At 37.0% G+C, this 20,704-nt stretch overlaps 1 protein-coding gene across 1 annotated transcript in view; it reads right to left on the bottom strand.

Moving 5' to 3' along the window:
• Nucleotides 1-20,704, bottom strand: part of UNC13C (unc-13 homolog C) — a 540,818-nt gene that overhangs the window by 492,375 nt on the left and 27,739 nt on the right. The window lies entirely within an intron of this gene.

Below are 20,704 nucleotides of genomic sequence, written 5' to 3'. Positions count from 1 at the left end.
TCTGAGATACTTAGATTCCCACTGCTAGTGGGAGACACTGGTAAAATTACCTAACAGGGGCTTTGGAACCTAGCCACCCTGAGCCAGAATGCCAGCATCTCTGCCTCAAGCTATATGACCTTGAGCTTATCACATCATTTATCTGAGAATCAATTTCCTCATTTGTAAGTTGGAAGGTTAATGACACTTCTGTGGGTTCAATGAAATATTGTATAAAGTATGCAGCATGGAACAGATGTCCATTACTATCAATTCTCTTGCTTATGTGGCCAAGGAAAGGAAAAGATTCTTACAGAAGACTGAAGACTACCCCTCATATAGTTCTTCATCATCAACAGAAAATCAAGTCTAACAATTGCTGTGGAATCCCCAAGGGTTAGATACCCTTCATGGTAGCTCAAGACGTGATCTAACTTCACAGTGTTATCTGTGTGATTTCAAATCAGCGATGATTTTCTGAGTTGCCCTGAAAAATCATTTTTTCTATGAAAGCAATCAAAATACTTCTGCAAGTGCAAGTCCTGTGACAAGAAGATATTCACAGTTTCAACAACAAAAAAAAAAGTTTGAGGCAAAATTGGCAAAGCATAAAGCCACATGTGATTTTCAATATATGCATCAGATAGTTTAGTCAAGGATTTGGTCTCCAGCATTATTTTTGCAGTAAGTAATAAATTTGTAAAATAGTCTCATTAGGAAAGCATGTGCTGTGGTTCAGTATTCATAGACACATCTGTGATGTTATTAATGTCTATCAACATGGGCTGCATGAACAAAGATTGCCAGTAACTGATAGAAAGGAGACCATAAACAGGACTCCTAAAATGTCATGGGCTGTTAACCACAGAATCTCAACACAGAAAGGGTTTTAATAGCCACTTATTCCAGCTCTTATCTCTTTAACTTCTTGATGGTCATCCTGGAGCTGCTTACATGCTTACAAGTGAAGGGGAACTTGCTCTTTCCCGTGATGAACTGTCATATTGAGAGGAACAAAGCTGAGACAACATCAGCTTCCTTAGTGCTTCTTCCTCTTGTCCCCTAGTCTGGTCTTACAGATACACAGGTTACTTCAATGTGTAAGCACCCAACTTTGCATGCAGATACAGTATATCCCAGTGTGTTCCAGGAATTAGTTAAGATGTGATAGAATTATAGTGTAAGACTAGTACATTTTTTTACATGTCATCTTGAAGACAAAACTCATGTAGTGTGCCTTATTTTAGAATGCCTAAAACAGACCTAACACCTTGTGCACAATGACCTCTCAATGTTATTAATTCACTAATCATTTGCCCATAAATTACGAGACCAAAACTGTAGGGGAAAAACATTTCAGTTCTGATAATCCTAGAGCACCTTACTGAAATTCAGTCACTACTCCAGATAAAGTAATTCATGTATTCACTCATGCTATGTGCAGCTTATGCTTTGTCATTTCTAAAAAGAAAATCATACACTTAGTATGATTGGCCTGTGATAATCAGAAGAGCAAACCCAGTTATATCTTTAAAACCCTGTGCTGAAGACAATACTTTCTCCAGCAACTCTCAACAGACTTCTTGTCAAGAGCCAGATGATAAATATAACAAGTTTTGCTGGCCACACAGTTTCTGTCACAGCTACTCAGTTCTGCCATAGCAAAGCGAGAGAAGCCACAAACAATATGTAAAATGGTCACGGTGGTGTTCCAAATAAAACTTTATTCACAAAAACAGATAGGTGTCTGAATTTAGCCCTTAGAAACAGCATGTCGGAGTGGGAAAAACACTGGCCCGGGAGTCAGGAGAAAGGAGTTTTAGCTGTGGTCCTCCCTCTGGCTACCAGATGAAGGGAAGCAATCACTTCACCACTTTGGGCTGGAGTCTTCGCCTCTAACCAGAGCATATTAGATGATTTTTAGTTGAACTTCAAATTCAAAATATCTATGAGCCATTTGCCAAAATCTCTCAAACAGTCGTGGCTATTGAATTATTCATGTTGCACCACTGCTACATTCAAAATGGCTTATCAAGGCTTTCCTTAAGACTGCCCAAATGAGCTCCTCAAAGCCCCCCACTAGAATATCAGTCACCAACGTAGGTAACAGGAAGGGATAGAAAACTTATCTTCCTCTTGGAAAATAACAGAGACTGCCTTTTGCAGCTTCACAAGAACCTCAATCTAGGGATAGCAGATTTAGCAAGCATTGATTATATGTTCTTTACATGCAATTTAACTGAATATCCTGTATTTCACATGGCAGCATTACTCCAATTCCTTAATTTGAGAAAAGAGTCAAACTGCAGGGTACTTTGACAGATGTATTTTTATGTGTATTAATTTTATTGTCTCACAGTGCTCCGCCTGTTGGGTGTAGGAAGCATTGTCATTCTCATCAAGGAAAAGCAGTAGTGCAAGGGCTTATGAATTACCCAAGGTCAGAGATAAGCGTGATTATCCCCTAGTATTTCCAGACATATATAAACATTGAATTCATTGTGCAATTTCTATCAACTTTCATAAAGACATATCTGTCAAAAGTATAAAAGTTCAGTTTCTCTTTTTCTCATTTTGTATACATGGTTTATGGCTATTTCCTAATATAATATTCAAACAAGTCCTCATTGGCCCAAACATTACTTGTCACAGCATGACTTATTGACCGAAATAATGAATTCTCCTACTCTGGGAGAAAGGACAATTTTTTTAAACAATTGAAGAAAGTCAAATATTTAACAATTTTATAACACATTAATTAAATCTGAGAATAGAGAATCCAAAATTAGGTGTGGAGTGTGTTGCCCTAAAGACAACCTAACAGATATACTTGTTCTTTCAGAAGTATATGATGGAAAGGCATTTTAAATATGGCATTGACATAAATATTCAATAATGTTTATGTGAAGACACTCCAATTTTCCTTGAGGTAAAAGTAATTACTTGAGACAATATTACTTTTAGGAATACTCAGCCACAATTAAGAGAACAGTCATCAAATTGAATTAAACAAGGGTATAGGGAAGAATTACTGTCTTAATAATCTTAGAAACTCATTTACCTTGAGAAATATCAGCATCAGCCAGGACTATAAGCTTAAAAAGTCTGTCAAAAGAGGGGCGTCTAGGTGGCTCAGTCAGTTAAGTATCTGACTCATGATTTCAGCTCAGGCTGTGATCTCATGGGGTTGTGGAATTGAGCCCAGAGTCAGGCTTCACGTTTAGCTGGGGAGTCTGCTTGAGATTCACTCTCTTCCTCTTCCTCTGCCCCTCCCCCACTCATGTGTACATTCTCTCTCTCTCTCCCCCCATCTCACTCTCTCTCCCAATCAAATAAATAAATACATCTTAAAAAAAAAAAAAAGACAAAGGAGACCCTAAGTTTGGTCCCTGAAATTCAGCTGGATAGTTATCAAATCATTCTGAACACCTGTGAAATCAATCAGAGATCTGAAAAAAGAAATGCTGCAATTCTACAAATAGAAAAACAACCACTTATTGGAAGGTAGGAGGTGCAGAGACTTGAATCCAGGGTTATATATTGAAGGATAGGGCAGTCAGGAGAGAGCTGGCTTAAGCAGACTACCACAAAGTATTATAAATAGTGGAGCTCAAAAATCAGAATTTTTAGAAGTCTGCTATAGTGTGGGATGTCCCTGGCTTAAAGGTGCTCAGGTGGTGAAGTGGGGCAGAGTCCCAGGTGGGACAGAGTGGTCTCAGGATCCCAGACGTCACAGAAAGAATGGGAATGCCCAAGTGTAGCAGAGTTCCCATCATTCAGAGTGGGGAAGCCAAAGGCAATCAGTGAGCCCAGGACTGGGCTCTCAGCTCTGGGTTGCCATAAACCATGAACTTTGGCATAATGTTGTGATCACTTTCTCAGCAGGTTAAACACCCTCCTTTCCCTGAGAGAAGTAGAATGGGTGCACACTGCAGGAGTCCATAAAATTTGGGGACTTGAAACTCAGTTGCATGCCTGAGATCAAAATGCTGCATCACAGGCTGGGTGAACACAGTTTGGATGGAAACCAAGGAGGCAAAAGTGATTGACTGCTTTTCTGTGAGGGCTCACTGAAGAGTAGGGGCACCCCCTTCTCTGGGGCTAGAGAGCAGGGCACCGCCATTTTCCTCCCACCCATCGGTGCTAAAAGGCTTCATGGAGCAAAACAGCACCCATAGTGCAATTCCAGCCACTTAACCTGAGCCCAGGGCCCTGGCAAGGAAGGTGCATTTCCACAAATACAAAGGTGCCAGCAAATCAGTGCAACAAGCCTCTCCTCCAGAAGAGGAGGTATATTATTTTATTCTATTTTTTTTTGTGTGTGTGTGTGTATATGTGTGTGTGTGTGTGTGTGTGTGTGTATTTCCTTCTTTCCTATTTTAGGACCTATTTTCTTTTAACAAACAAATCAAATACACCCAGGGCCTACTTTCCTGTTTTGTTTCTTGCTCATTTTTTTTTTCTTATATTTTTTTTCTGTTGTTGTTATTGTTGTCTTTTCTCCCTCTTCTATTCTTTTCTGGACATAATGATGAGACAGAGAACTTTACCCCAAAATAAATAACAAAGGTAATATTAACTGCCAATGATTTAATCAATATGGATATAGTAAGATATCTGAACCAGAATTAATTTTTTCAAAAGATTTTATTTATTTATTCATGAGAGACAGAGACAGAGAGGCAGAGACATAGGCAAGGGGAGAAGCAGGCTCCATGCAGGGAGCCCAATGTGGGACTCGATCCCAGGACTCCAGGATCATGCCCTGGGCCAAAGGCAGAGGCTCAACTGCTGAGCCACCCAGGAATCCCAGAACCAGCATTTAAAACAATTTTAAAGATACAAGCTGGGCTTCACAAAAGCATAGAAGACACTAGAAAATCCCTTACCACAGAAATAACAGAACTAAAATAGAATCAGGCCAAAATTAAAAATGCTATTACTGAGATGCAGGCACAAATGGAGGCTTTAATAGCAAGTATAAATGAGACAGAAGAGAGAGTCAGTGATAGAAAAGACAAAGTGATGGAAAATAAAGAAGCTGAAAAAAAGAGAGAAAGACAGCTACTAAACACAAAGGGACACTTTGAACACTTCGAAATGTTATAAAGTGAAATAATATCCAGATAATAGAGGATCCAGAAGAAGGAGAAGGTGGGGTGGGCAGAAGGTTTATTTGAGCAAATTATAGCTGAGAACTTCCCTAATCTGGGGAAGGAACCAGACATTCAAGTCCAGAAGGCACAGAAAAGCCAGTTCAAAATCAATAAAAATAGGTCAATACCTTCACATATAATACTGAAGCTTGCAAATTTCAGAGATAAAGAGAAAATCATGAAAACAGCTCAAGACCTTAAACAACAAGGGAAAAAGAAACATAAGGCTGGCAGCAGACCTGTCCACAGAGACTTGGAAGGCCAGAAGGGACTGGCATTATATATTCAATGTGCTAAATGGGAAAAATATGCCACCAAGAATACTTCGCCCAGCATGGATGTCATTCAGAGTAGGAGAGATAGAGTTTCCATGACAAACAAAAACTAAAGGAATTTGTGAACACTAAACCAGCCCTGTAAGAGATATTAAATGGGATCCTTTGAATGTAGGAAGAGCACAGAAGTAACAAAGACCAGAAAGGAACAGAGACAATCTACAGAAACAGTGACTTTACAGGTTATTACCTGTACCTATGGCACTAAATCCATATCTTTCAATAACTACTCTGAATGTAAATCAACTAAATGCTCCAATCAAAAGACATAGGTATCAGACTGAATTCAAAAAAATGAGACCCATCAATATATTGTCTGCAAGAGACTATTTCTAGACCCAAAGACATACTCAGATTGAAAGTGACAAGTGGAGAACCATTTATCATGACAAATGGATATCAAAAGAAAGCTGGAGTAGCAATCCTTATATCAGACAAGCTAGATTTTAAACTAAAGTCTGTAATAAGAGATGAAGGATGACACTATATCATAATAAAAGGGTCTATCCAACAAGAAGACCTAATAGTTGTAAATGTTTATGCCTTTAACTTGTGAGCAGCCAAATATATAAGCCAGTTAATAATAAAATTAAAGAAACACGCTGATAATCATACAACAATAGTAGGGTATTTTAACACCCTACTCAGAGCAATGGACAGATCACCTAAGCAGAAGGTCAGCACAGAAACAACAGCTTTGAATGACAGTGGACCAGGCAGACTTAACAGACATATTCAGAACATTTCATCCACAGCAACAGAACACACTTTTTCTCGAGTGCACAGGAACATTCTCCACATTAGATCATATACTGGGTCACAAATTAGGTCTCAACCAGTACAAAAAGATTGAGATCATACCATGCATATTTTCAGACCATAATGCTTTAAAACTTGAACTGAATTACAAGAAAAAATTTGGAAGGAACACAAATATATGGAGGTTAAAGAGCATCCTACTAAAGAATGAATGAGTCAACCAGGAATGTAAAGATAAACTTTAAAAATACATGGAAGCAAATGAAAATGAAAAGCACAACAGTTCAGAACCTTTGAGAAGCACCAAAGGCCATCCTAAGAGGGAAGTACATAGAAATCAGGCCTTTCCTAAGAAATAAGAAAAGTCTCAAATATACAACCTAACCTTATACCTAAAGGAGCTGGAAAAAGAACACAAATAGAGGCTAAATACAGCAGGAGAAGAGAAATATTAAAGATTAGAGGAGAAATTTTAAAAAACCCACAACACTAGAACAGATCAACAAAACTAGAAGCTGGTTATCTAAAAGAATTAATAAGATTGGGGGATCCCTGGGTGACTCAGCGGTTTAGTGCCTGCTTTTGGCCCAGGGCACTGATCCTGGAGTCCCAGGATCGAGTCCCGCATCGGGCTCCCCGCATGGAGCCTGCTTCTCCCTCCTCCTGTGTCTCTGCCTCTCTCTCTCTCTCTCTGTGTCTATCATAAATAAATAAATAATAATAAATAAATAAATCTTTAAAAAAAAGAATTAATAAGATTGATTAACCCCTAGCCAGACTTATCAAAAAGAAAAGAGAAAGGACCCAAATAAAAAAAAATTACAAATGAAAGAGAGATCACAACCAACACCAAAGATATACCAATGTATGCTGTGATCACCAAACAATTATAAGAGGATATTATGAACAATTATATGCCAACATATTAGGCAATCTAGAAGAAATGGATGCATTCCTAGAAACTTATAAACACCAAAATGGAAACAGGAAGAAATAGAAAACCTAAACAAACCCATAACCAGCAAAGAAATTGAATCAGTAATCAAAAATTTCCCAACAAATAAGAGTTCAGGGCTGGATGGCCTCCCAGTGGAATTCTACAAAACATTTAAAGAATTAATATCTATTCTTATGAAATTGTTTCTAAAACAGAAATAGAAGGAAAACTTCCAAACTCATTCTTAGGCCACCATTACTTTGATCCCCAAACCAAAGACCCCACCAAATAGGAGAATTATAAGCCAATATTCCTGATGAACATGGATACAAAAATTCTCACCAATATACTAACTAATAGGATCAAACACTACATTAGAAGGATTTTCCACCACAACCAAGTGGGATTTATTCCTGGGCTGCAGGGGTGGTTCAATATCCACAAATCAATCAATGTGATATACCACGTTAATAAAAGAAAGGACAATGGGATCCCTGGGTGGCACAGCAGGTTTGGCGCCTGCCTTTGGCCCGGGGCGCGATCCTGGAGACCCGGGATTGAATCCCACATCGGGCTCCCGGTGCATGGAGCCTGCTTCTCCCTCTGCCTGTGTCTCTGCCTCTCTCTCTCTCTCTCTCTCTCTGTGACTATCATAAATAAATAAAAATTAAAAAAATATCTTTAAGAAAGGACAAGAATCATATGATTCTCTCAATAGATGTAGAGCAAGCATTTGGCAAAATACAGCATCCTTTCTTGATAACCACTCTACACAGTTTTGGGAAAGAAGGAACATGCCTCAATATCATAAAAGTCCCATATGAAAAAAACACAGCGAGTATCATCCTCAATGGGGAAAATGAAAGCTTTTTCCCCTCAGGTCAGGAACGCAACAGAGATGTCCACTCTCACCACTGTTGTTCAACACAGTACTAGAAGTCCTAGCCTCAGCAATCAAACAACAAAAAGAAATAAAGGCATCTAAATTGTCAAATAAGTCAAAATTTCACTCTTTGCAGATGATATGATACTCTATGTAGAAAACCCCAAAGACTCAAACCAAAAATTGCTAGAACTCATACAGGTTCAGCAAAATGGCAAGATATACAATCAATGCACAGAATTCATTAACACTAACAGTGAGGTAGAAGAAAGAAATCAAGGAAATAATCCCATTTATAATTGCACAAAATACATAAGATGCCTAGGAATAAATCTAACCAAAGAGGTTAAGGATCTGTACTCAGAAAGAAATTGACAAATATACAAATAAATGGAAAAACATTCCATGCATGATCATGGATTGGAAGAACAAATATTGTTAAAATGTCTTTTCTATACAATCTACACACTCAATGCAATCTCTATCAAAATCCATCAGCATTTTTCACAGTTGGAATAAATAATCTCAAAATTGTATGGAACCAGAAAAGACCCCGAATAGACAAAGTAATGTTGAGAAAGAAAACCAAAGCTGGAGGCATCACAGTTCTGGACTTCAAGCCAAGCTGTGATCATAAAGACAGTATGGTACTGGCCTAAAAACAGACACATTGATCAATGGAACAGAATAGAGAACCCAGAAATGGACCCTTAACTCTGTGGTCAACTCATCTTCAACAAAGCAGGGAAGAATATCCAATGGAAAAAAGACAGTTTCTTCAACAAATAGTGTTGGGAAAACTGGACAGCCACATACAGAAGAATGAAACTGGACCACTTTCTTACACCATACCCAAAAATAAACTCAAAATGGATGAAAGACCTAAATGTGAGACAGGAATCCATCAAAATGCTAGAGGAGAATGCAAGCAGCAACCTCTATGGTCCTGGCTGCAGCAACTTCTTGCTAACCACATACCCCCCACAATAAACAAACAAACAAACAAACAAACAAACACATCTCCAAAGGCAAAAGAAACAAAAGCAAAAATAAGCTATTGAGACTTCATCAAGATAAAAAGCTCTTGGAAAGTAAACAGTCAACTAAATTAAAAGGCAACCTACCGAATGAGAGACGATATTTGCAAATGTCTAACCAGATAAAGGGCTAGTATCCAAGATCTATAAAGAACTTACCAAACTCAACACCCAAAAAACAAAAATCCAGTCAAGCAATGGGCAGAAGACATGAGGGGACATTTCTCCAAAAGCAGACATACAAATGATCAACAGACACATGAAAAAAATGTTCAATATCACTGGACATCAGGGAAATACAAATCAATACCAATGAGATACAACTTTGCACCAGTCAGGATGGCTATAATGAATAATTCAGGAAACAACAGATGTTGGTGAAGAGCAGAGAAAGGGGAACCTTCTTACACTGTTGATAGGAATGCAAACTGGTGTAGCCACTCTGGAAAACAGAACGGAGGTTCCTCAAAATTTAAAAACAGGGACACCTGTGTGGCTCAGTCAGTTAAGTGTCTGCCTTCCACTCAGGTCATGATCCTGGGGTGCTGGGATGAAGCCCCACATTGGGCTCTCTGCTCAGTGGGGAGCCTGCTCCTCCCTCTCCCTCTATACCTCCATCCTGCTTGTGCTTTCTCTCTCTCAAATAAATAAAATCTTAAAAGAAAAAAGTCAAAAATAGAGCTACCCTCCAACCCAGCAATTGCACTGCTAGATATTTATCCAAAGGATACAAACATAGTGACTCAAAGGGGCACCTGCACCCTAATGTTTATAGCAGAAATGCCCACAATAGCCAAAATATGGAAAGAGCCCAATATCCATCGACAGATGAATGGATAAAGAAGATGTGACATATGTGTGTGTGTGTGTGTGTATATATATACATATATATGTACACATATGTATATATATATATATACACACACACAAAATGGAATATTAACCATCAACAAGAATGAAATCTTGCCATTTGCTAAACAAAATAAGTCAGGCAGAGATAGACAAATATCATATGATTTCACCTATATTTACAATTTAAGAAACAAAACAAATGAACATAGAGGAAGGGAAAGAAAAATAAAATAAGATGAAAATTGAGAGGGAGGCAAACCATAAGAGACACTGAACTCTACAAAACAAACTGAGGGTTGCTAGAGGGAAGCAAAGGGATAATTGGATGATGGACATCACCTCTGAAACTGAAAAAAAACAAAAACTCTGAAACTAAAAAAAAAAAGACTGTTAACATAAGCATAAGCAAGCATTCAATGGAATGAGTATGGTAACACCTTGAATTAGCATGGCAATATCTATTCTTTGTAGCTTTAAAATAACTGAATGCAAAGTTCTATATTCCTCTTTAATATTAATGCCTAGATTCCAGAGATCAAACTTAGATATTTCTGTGGGAAAGGATCTGCCTTCTGGAATACTATGCTGGACAAAACTTGTTGGATGTCCTGACCCTAACAGGTCTAGGACTTCTTTTACCGTTCCTTAATTTTCAGTGTTCAAATATCCCCATTGGCCTCATTTCTGGTTTTCACTTTTCAGAGGAAAAAAATAACCTGTTAATTTGGTCAACATCTTCCTGGAAATGAAGGTTTAGAGAGTGATCCCCTCAAAATCTCAAATCTCAGTGCAGTAGGCCTCTGTTTCTGCTGAGAGTTCTGTGGTGGGTCTGAAGTCAGGAGGCTGAATGAGATCACTGGCTCACAGCACCTCTCTGTGAGTATTTAACATAGTAAGTGTGCAGATAACATTGCATTTGAACAGGATCTTCCAAACCTAGAAAAAACATTTGAATTTGTGGTACAAGATAAACTGATTCTAAATAAATATAAGTCCCAATGCCGCTAGGAAAGGATTACAAGACTAACTCAGATTCATTAAATGATGAAGGGAAAGAAATGAACTTTCATCTAGTACCTATTATATACTAGGCTGTTGTCCATTGTGACAGGAGACAGAAAAGTCTTACATAAAACGTTCATAAATCTACAACTACTTACTTATTAAATTAGATGATCTGTGAGTATCTTTTACTGACACTAACCTTAAAAAGTGGAATAAAGTATTCCCAAAGCTGCTCTGGGGTTGGATTTGCTGACTGGGTTAAGGGTTTTTTTTTTTGGCCCTTTTTTCTATATGCTTGAGATGGACTTAAGTAGCATTAAAGTTAGAGATAAGGAAATTCAGATCTTCAGAAATTTACATGGGTGTTTATGCAAATAGAGAGTAAAATTTGTGGGTATGGTTAATTAATCATTCAAGGGAAAATAATTTCAAACTGTGTTTGCTTTTTGTCCCTTTGGCTGGTATTACAATCACTTAATATGGTTTCCCTTATTGGAAGTCAATAAATCATTCAGTGACAGGTGTGGTAGAGAGTAGTTGATGTTGATTGATTTTCTCTTCCTAGGCACATAGAAAGAGCACATTTCCTAGTCTCATTTGCAATTAAATTGGGGCCTTGAGATTAACAGACTAACTCCTAAAAGTTACTCCTAAGAACCCTTTATTTTACTTCACTAACTGCAAAGGACTCCAAGATGGTGAAGCCACCCTAAAATACTGCCAGATGCCTGTGTCCAACTTGGAATATACCCTTCTAAACTGTATTAAATTCTCATTTGAACAAGAAAAAAACCTTTATGTAAAGCCATTCAAATTTTGGCACTGTTTGTTATAGCAGCTTACCAGCATTAACCAGACATTGAGGAAAAGGCTCACTCAAAACCAATATTCTGAGTCATCCTAGCTTTGCTCATCTTTACAGAAAAAAAGTCTTAGATCTAAAGGGAGCAATGAAGAAATGGTGAACAGTGAGGGTTGGCAGCATAAATCATGTAATGCAGAACAAGCAAAACAGAGTGTGGTGTTGAGAACCTAGGTCAAGACTATTGAAAAAAATCAAAGGCAGAAACAGTAGAGGACTAGTGAGAGTTGTAGAACATATCTTCGAGCTGGCTTCTTTGTTAGGTAGGCCACCAACAGGGAGAAGAGCCCCTAAGGATTTTCCTGACTGTACCCGGTGTTTAGGTCTCTGATCCAGGCTAGAAGGTGAGCTCCTGTATAGCCAGGTCAGTTGACATGTATACTGCAATAGGTCCAGCACGTGGAGAAAGACACTGTGGTTTGCACATCTAATTTGGAGGCCTAAATATTAGCTCAGAATTTCAAAGGTAGTATAAAATTGGAGTGAATGCATCCTAAACCTCAGCTGTTTTCTAATATAAAAGTATTAGTCAGCTAGAAATCCCTGCAGAATGAATTTATTTACATATTTCAATTCTCAAATATTCTTACCCCTCTCCAATTTTGAGACCTAAAGATAAGACTTTCTTCAATGAAAGCTTTGTAGCCTGGTGATGGTCTAAAACAGCAAATTAAAACCTCTAAGGTTCTGGCAAGCACATCCAAAGAGATTGGGACACTTCAGTTACAGCCTGTTTCCTAAAGGTAAATTAAACAGTACCTCTGGTTGTTCCTATTTAACTGCTCCTAACAAGATCTTTAGGTGGTGATTCCTGCTGATAAACTGAGTGCAGAGGAGCAAGAAGCACAGGAAATAAGAGAGGGAAGTGAAGGATGTGAGTAAATATGTATTTGGAAGATTTCCATTTAATTCCTCTGAATAAGCTTCTGGTTCATGTTAGCATCATCTCTTGGGAAATCAGCCACACTGAATTTGTTTCACTATTCCCACCTGCATATTGAATGATACTATGCAGTTTCAATACTAATCCATTCTCTACTGATCTCAACTAAGCACAGCACAATGGAAAGTTGAGGCATTGACCTGCCAGCCCCCTACACTGAACTCTAAAGTGAGGAGAAAAAGACTCACCACTGTCTCCTTAAATGAACTATGGACATTTTATTGAGGTTTCAAGGATGTGATCTTTTCTTTAAAATCTTGTTAGCAACAAATTGACCACATTAATGCAGAATCAGTAAGTCTACTTATAGGTGGAAATAACAGAAATGAAATTATGGGTAGACCATGAAGCCATGGTTCTCTGTCACTATGAAATAGCCCTAGGACCATGAGGTAGTATACCTAAATAATTCTCTGTCCCTTACCTTTGTAGGCTAAGAATCTATTGTGAGAGCAATTTCACTAAAGTTAGACACAAAAGGTCATATATCTTAAGAATCTAAAGGAAGGAGGGAAACTGAGGCAGGGAGATGGCGAGAAGTTAGACATAAAAGCTATCACATCCTTTCCATCTAGCTCCTTTTGCACCTGGCTCTGGATTAGATCTCAGGAATTCACAGAAGGCAACAATGATCATTCTTTCTATTAAACTCCTATTGCCTGTTGCTCCTCCTAAAATCCTTTATTTTCAGATTGTAGTACAGTTATTTGTCTGTTATCACTTTCCCCTTCTCCTTGATGACAGAGAAAAGAGAAGATGCCCTTTATCTTGGTATTCCTGTTACCTATGGTGGGTCCCATTAGCATTTTTCTGCACACACACACACACACACACACACACCACAAAATGTAGAACTCAGTGGAAGCATAGAATTTCTTCCATATACTTAATACGAAGAGTGGTCATTTTGTAAAGATCAAGTCATTCTTGTAGCATTTACTAGGTACCTGGAATTCATTCATGAGAGAGCTTCCTCTGATGTTTTTCATCTATGCTCCTGCCAGAAAAATATGAATTTGCTTCCATACACTCTTGTCTCTTGAATCCAGTAAAATGAAATGAGTGATGGGAAAGTTAGTAGGGATATTTTTAAAAAGCAAAACAAAGAACAAAAAATAAAGCACCCATCCTTGACTGAAACTGATGCCTCCCTAGAAGAATCTAAAAAAAAAGTGAGAAATGAAATTATGAAACAGGTAGTATTTGCTTTAGTAAATACTTCAATACTTTCCTCCTCCCTCTGGGTGCCCTCTGCAAAATCAACAAGGCCCCTATCTAAATCCTTCCCCATCACCTTTCCTCCCCCTTATGAAGGACTATACCTCCTACTCATCTTCATGTATGTCTTGTTTTGAAATTACCTTTCCCCTAAATCAAAACTCTCATCTTCTTTAGGCATCTCAGCCAAATTAGAATGAAAGCTAATTAAGCTAATTCACATTAAGTTTATGACTAATCATTTTCCCATATACTCTTTAACCCACTCAGGAATGTTTTCTTATTAACTCTAATTGGTGAAATTTCAGTGGAGATATTTTGGGATAGGAAGGCATCATTCTCTCTTTTCTAGGAAAGGAAAAACCAAAAACTGCACATTCCCTCTTCATCCATCTCCACCACAATTCTCCATACCTTTCCCTGATAGGAATAAATGTGTATGTGTGTGTGTGTGTGTGTTTTGTGTGTGTACACATGTATTCCTTCTCTCCTACTCACTAACTTCCTGAATTGGGATGAGTGAGCTTTCCTAATTATAATCTTGTCTCTTTTAACGGGGATTGGAGTAGAACTACTGGGATGTCTAGCCTTATACCAAACTACAGCAGGACCTCCTTGGTCTCAGTTCCCAATATTTGTAGTTGTCATAGTTAATAAAAAGTACTCCTCAAATTTTATGGTGTATCAGAATCACCTGAAGGGCTTGTTAAAACACAGATTGCAAAAAATAAAGCAAAACAAAAAACACAGATTGCTAGGGATTTCCAGAATTTCTCAGTATGTCTGGGTGGGACAAAGGCATTTCAGACTCATATCTAGGCTGTATTTATACTGAACAAGGTGACTGTGCATGAAAAGTTTTGTGGAATGAAATTCTTTTACATTCTCTTGTCCCCATGTTGGGGCACTCATACACTCTTTTCTTCTTCACTCTTTTTCTTCTTCACTACCTTCCTCCTCTTATTTTTTTCTCATTTATGCATGTCTAAGGGGCTTACTGTATCATTCCACTAATAAAGGAGGTGGGATTGCAAGATCTGGACATAGATGTAGAGAACTGTATACTTTCCCAGAGGCCTTTAGGCTGATCTTTGGGCTTCAACCCAGCTTTACTAGAGAGAGATCCTGGTATTAAGGGAAATTGAGCAGTGGTCCAATTAGTGAGGGAAAAATCTCTTGTCTAGGATAAAGGTAAGCAATGTTCTTAGAGCAGAAAGAGTTTCCTCTGTTTATACAACCAAAGTGTACTTGGTAGAGTATTATTTTTCTTCCAGCAACCTGGATTCCAAGGGAACACAGTCATCAGTCACCATTTTAGATTGAGTTCTCTCAAAATCAGACCCTGAAGTAGGCTGTTAGTGCCAGCAGTTTATTTGGTGGGCAATCCTAGAAAGCAGTGGCAGAGGGCTGGGAAAGTGAGAAAGGGAAAGGAAAAAAGCCAACACAGAAGAGCTAGCCCCAGGGGGAACTGGGTTTCAAAACTGCTGGGAACTCCAGACAATGGTATAGAGCACACCTCAGAGTTGTCCCACCAAAGTACACAGAAGTGGGGGGGACATAGGTGCCAACTCCCTCTAGACATTAGTGAAGGGCTGCTCCCAAGATACAAACTCCCTAACATTTCTAGTTTGTCCTTGGATGGACCATATATGCTCCTTCAACCAAAGAAATCCCATCTAGAGGTCCTCAGAAGCTGATGAAAGGTATCCAGTGGGGCGAGGAGAGCACCCACACCTCTCCTACAATTATTTTGTAGATTTCACCTCTTCCATCATTTAGTTGCCCTAAAATGCCTTGGTGTCAATTATAAATTGTACTTCCTGGAAGCAAAGCAAATATTTCTGTTTCATATCCTTTCAATTTCTATTAGTGTCACCTTAATTCTGTCCCATACTGTTATTTGATTGACTCTATCAATGTTTCCCTATAAAATGTATGTAGGAATAAGTTCATCCGGAAAAATGAAACACCATCTAATACAAAGATGTTCCATAAAACAATTAACTCAGAGAACTATGCTTAGTACTTTCCAAATGTTTACTGACAGTAAGAAAAAAAATCAAATACTCACATTTGCATTTTGTCTAGACATGATTACAGACTAAAATACCTCAGTTGATCAGCTTAAAACACCAAATAAATCTCAGTCATCACTACAACAATAGTACTTGTGTGTTTTGTAGCAGTACATATCAAAAGATGTACATGCAAGAAATAAAATCTTAAGAAATAATATTTCCCCAAAGAAAACACTTACCAAAGTGTAATTGAATGGTTAGTTTGGCATAACTATACCAGAGAAATGACAAAAAAGGACAAAATATAATAATCAAGTTGGTAAGGCATAACTATACCAGAGAAATGACAAAAAAGGACAAAATATAATAATCAAGTTGGTAAGGATGAACTCCTAAGAAGCTAATTTAGTGTTCAAGGAAACCCAAATATACAGAAATGCAATTTTTCCATTTGTCTTTTGTTCACATACTACCAATGATATGTTTTAATCAACTTAGAAGCACGGCATGAATATTTTGTTATAATAAATCAATGAGATGGTATCCTATTTTAATGAATTTAATCAAGGCATTTTGTTTTTGTAGGGATAGTGATTCTTGTAATGTAGAACATAGCAAAAGCAAACTGTACCCCTAAAATAATTCCCATTTATCTGTAGACTGTAGTTATAAAACATGAAAATAAATAAAACAATCCAGTGATTTTGATCAAACAGTACAGGCCACAGTTGGTTCAGATGTTGCAAGAGTTGATCCAAATCACTGGGCAGGAGACATCATGAGCATTAAAGAAAAATAAAAGTCAATTGTGCAGAAGTTAATTGAGTTTATGCCTAGCATTCATTAAGAGCCAACAAGATAAAATGAAAACCAAAAAATAAATATCTTCATGAAAATCTCATTTGGACACTCATCTAGTTGGCAGCCTATAAAAGGAAAATACATATTTGAAATAAATAATTGATATTGTGATATGCCTTTATGACTGAAAATACTTTACTTAGAACATTGTAAAACTGGCAGAGTATCAATGGAAAGTTATTAAGGAGCAAAGAAAATCTGTCAAATTTGGATCTGTCAAATTTGAATCCATATTTAAATTTTAAAGAGTGGATGCTAAACATCCAGTTTAATGACTAAGCTTCTTGATTCTGCAAAAGTAAAAGAACTTTTAAAACACAAACTCTTAGATTAATAATGTTTAAGTCTATTTACAAAACTCTACACCAAATCACACAATTAAATATATAATAGGTCCAGTCCTAAGACAAGCATTGTGATAGGAAATATAGAGACATATCAGTCATGGTCATTGGCATCCAGAAGCTTACAATTTCAGAGAGTGACTGACAAGAGTAAAAGAGTGGGCGGGAACTCTCAGGGAAATATCTATAAGGTAAGTGGAGGTGCAGAGAAGGGAGCCATAAAATCATAGGTGGACAGGAAAGCACATGCTTCTGAAAGCTTTATAAAGGATGTAATACTCAAGCTAAATGTTCCTGTGGGGTTCATATTTGTATTTTTGTACTGATCAGTCAGAAATTTCTTTTTAAAAAGATTTTATTTATTTATTCATGAGAGACGCACAGAGAGAGGCAGAGGCACAGGCAGAGGGAGAAGCAGGCTCCCCGCAGGGAGCCGGAAGTGGGACTTGATCCCAGGACCGTGGGATCAGGACCTGAGCCTAAGACAGACACTTAGCCACTGAGCCACCCAGGCATCCCATTCAGAAATTTCTAACACACAGTCCAGTCCCCAGATGCAAGATTTTAAGAGTCAATTGGTTCCAAAATTTCATTTTCTGTATCCTTTTATTTAGACAGTAACCACTTCACTGAGCATCCTGTTTCTGTCACTGGATAACTATAATATTGATTAAGCAATTATATTGAAGACATTGTCCTAGATGGTAAGTGAAAGCAAACAAAAAGAAAAAAAAAAGGAAAGAAAAGAAAACAAAAAGGCAGGAAGTGGTGGTAGAACATAATCTTTACAATCCAAGAAAGGAAATAACCCATAAAATGAACTTTTAACATGTAACTATTTAAATATAAAAATCTAAAATAGACTTTAACAAACAGAAAAGCATCCTTTCTTTTTGTATAGTAATCACACCACCATTAACATGTCATTTATCATCTCTTGACATATATTGTTTTTTTTTATTTTATTTTTTTTTGACATATATTGTTGATTGACAACAAGCTGGCTTTAAAGTCCTTATGAAAAAAAAGGTAGAAATAGAAAAGAAAGCCAGAAAAAGTCAAACCATGGAGTACACAGCTACCTGGTCAGCAACAAACCTTTCCAGGGACCAAAATATAAGCCAAAGCCTCGATGATTGACAAACTGTGATACAGCACATAGACTAAACAGTAGGGGGGTCAGGGGAGTCCCAATATATATAAAAGTTTGGTATAGTATGCTAAACTAATCCACTAAGTAAAAATACATATACACTCTTAAATAATTAGTAATTAGACACTAAATAGACATTGAAAAATGATGAAATTGGATCACTTCCTTATACCACACACCAGAATAAACACTAATGGATCCAAAATATAAATGGAATGCATGAAATCATAAAACTACCAGAAGAAAATATGAGTCTATTCCTTTAGAATCTGGGCATGAGGAAATCTTTTCTAACATGATTGAAATCCAGATACAATAAAAGATTGATAAACTTGAAGAAGTGTGAAATCCTGACAGTAAACAAAAGCACAATAAGCAAAATTTTAAAAAATTAGAAAACTGAAAGAAAATATTTGCAACCTAAAGCACAGCTAAAGAACTAAAAATCAACATAAGGAATGCCCTTAAAGACTGAAGGCAAAAGAAAAAAGACAAAAAGTATGACTAGGGACTTTACAAAAACAGAAAGGTAGATGACACTTAAATATGTGAAAAGCTGTTTGTATTTATTCACAATAAGAGAAATACAAATTTAAATGACATTGAGATGCAAATTAAAATGACCATGAAATATGTCATACCTATGGATTGGCAAAAAATATGCTTGACAACACACCCTGATGCTGAGGCTCTTACAAAATAGGCACCCTCATATGTCACTGGTAAAAATCATGGTTAAGGCTTTACCTACAGACTTGAATTTTCAGTGATAAATTCATTATTTATCAATAAGTTCCAATGTATTTTCATTAATCTTTTCCTATCAATAGTGAAAGTTCCGGAAAATAAGAAAACTTTTTCTAGCAATTATTTGGATCTAGGGCTCAGAAGCCTGGTTCTGTAGTATTGAGATTTCCTATAATGGCAAGCCCCAACTTTTGTCATGCTAAATTGAAAAGTAAAGAACTAGGTTTTTGAAACATTTAAGTCTCCATAAATCTTACCAATAATCTCTTTCACCAGTGACAACACTACACTCCCCAAACAGACAAGCATCAATAGGGATGAAGTGTTGGAAATAGTCCATTACCCAGAACTGTGCCCAGCAACGGCCTCCTTTGACTGATGACATCAAATTATTCATATGATCCCAGATGTTTTATATGCATTTGAGAATGCCTGTTCCATAGACTCTTCCAGAACATACCCTCAAGTTAAAACTCGCTGGGCACTACCTTCTCAACTATGAGAAAGGCATAGTTAATCCCACTGCTAGTTAGCATGTTATGGGAAATTTTGCATAGTAACTCCAAGAAGCAGGCGGGGAACTCCTCTGAAAATGTTGAGAGCTCTCCTATGAAAGTTCAAGTCACCACAGCTTCTTGTGCCAGAATTAGAGAATTGGCCCAATTTCTTTTCTGCTCTTATTCAACTTCCTCAGAAATAGTAGACTAATTTGGAAATAAAAACCAAGTGAGAATTTAGTTCCTAAAAAACACTGAAATGCATTTTAGGAAGATAAAAGAATCAAAAATAAACCAATAATGATACAAATAAAATCTAAAATGTAAGCAAACATCTCTCTGATTTCTGAATGAGGAAAATCTTCTACACTTAAAAATGAAGATATGGAGATATTAACATATTACCATATATATTAAGATATATAATTTATAGGTATCAAACATAAACAAACAGTTATGTTTAGTTATTAAAATAGTTATTAAAATATTTGTTATTAAAATATTTAGTTATTAAATATTTATTTTATTTAGTTATTTAGTTATTAAAATATTTGCCCCAAATATAACAGAATAATATCTTTACTATGTAAACTCATTAGAAAACAGTAGGAAAACACAAAATTCTCAAAAAATATAAATGCCAAATATAAAAAGAAATTTTCAACTTCTTCAGGATGCAACCTCAAAATGGAAATAAAGCAAAAGCAAAGTACCGTTGATTCACTTACCCAATTTAAAAGGGGTTAAATACAACCCTAGGTGATGACTACATAGTCCTTACGTGTATCAGCTTCTCATCCACATGTGTTACCTATACTAAGTAATTTCACTTTCACAACAACCTTATTTGGTAAATAATATTGTTTTTATCATTCCCACTTAACAAGTAAAGAAAGTGAGGCACAGATAAGTTAAGTAACTTGTCCAAAGTCGCACAACTTGTCATAAGTCAGAGAACTAGCTTATGATTGATATTCAATCGCTTCTCAGCCTTTTGGCTAAGATCAAGTGATATTCAAGCCAAGCCAGTTTATCTCCAGACACATGCTCTTAACCACTATACTATGCTGCTTCAGGTTGATGGAAACGATATGCAATTCATATACATTCATTCATTG

This window comes from Canis lupus, chromosome 30 (assembly GCF_003254725.2).
Source record: "Canis lupus dingo isolate Sandy chromosome 30, ASM325472v2, whole genome shotgun sequence".
Classification (NCBI taxonomy): domain Eukaryota; kingdom Metazoa; phylum Chordata; class Mammalia; order Carnivora; family Canidae; genus Canis; species Canis lupus.
This window is presented reverse-complemented; position numbering and strand designations above follow the sequence as displayed.